Consider the following 604-nt stretch of genomic DNA (forward strand, 5'->3'; position numbering starts at 1 on the left):
GAAAGAAAGAAAGAAAGAAAGAAAGAAAGAAAGAAAGAAAGAAAGAAGGAAGGAAAGGAAGGGAGGATTTCAAGGGACAGCCTGTTATAGATTAAGAAAAGTAAAATAAAACTGTCCTACGGGACATTTTAAACTCTTGTCACACCTAACAACACTGTGCAATAGATAAGGTTAAATGACAAACTGGTTTGCCAAAGCATGATCTAGAAAACATAATATATAGGTTCTAATGCTTGCTTTAAACATTTTTTGAGGGGGCGGGAAAAAAAAAAACCACTAGTTGGAAGTTTATCAGGTTAGGAAACTCTGGTAGGCTTTCTTGATAAAAACTAGAAGGTAACATGATGTTAATTATTGTGAGACTGAGTTAATTGATGGACTGGTCAATAATACATATAAAATAAGGTTTCCAGTACCAAGAAAACAGGTGTCTGTTTGATGGAAAGGCAAAGTTAGACAATACAGCAACCTTTAATTTCACAATCTGTGATTCTTCATAAAACTTTTAAAGATCAATTATGTCCTATCAATGTTAGATCCAAGCCAAACTAAGTGATTTATGTACAAATACATATGAAGTAATTGTTGATTGAGTAACTTATCT

This window comes from Phoca vitulina, unplaced genomic scaffold (assembly GCF_004348235.1).
Source record: "Phoca vitulina isolate PV1807 unplaced genomic scaffold, GSC_HSeal_1.0 scaffold11, whole genome shotgun sequence".
Classification (NCBI taxonomy): Eukaryota; Metazoa; Chordata; class Mammalia; order Carnivora; family Phocidae; genus Phoca; species Phoca vitulina.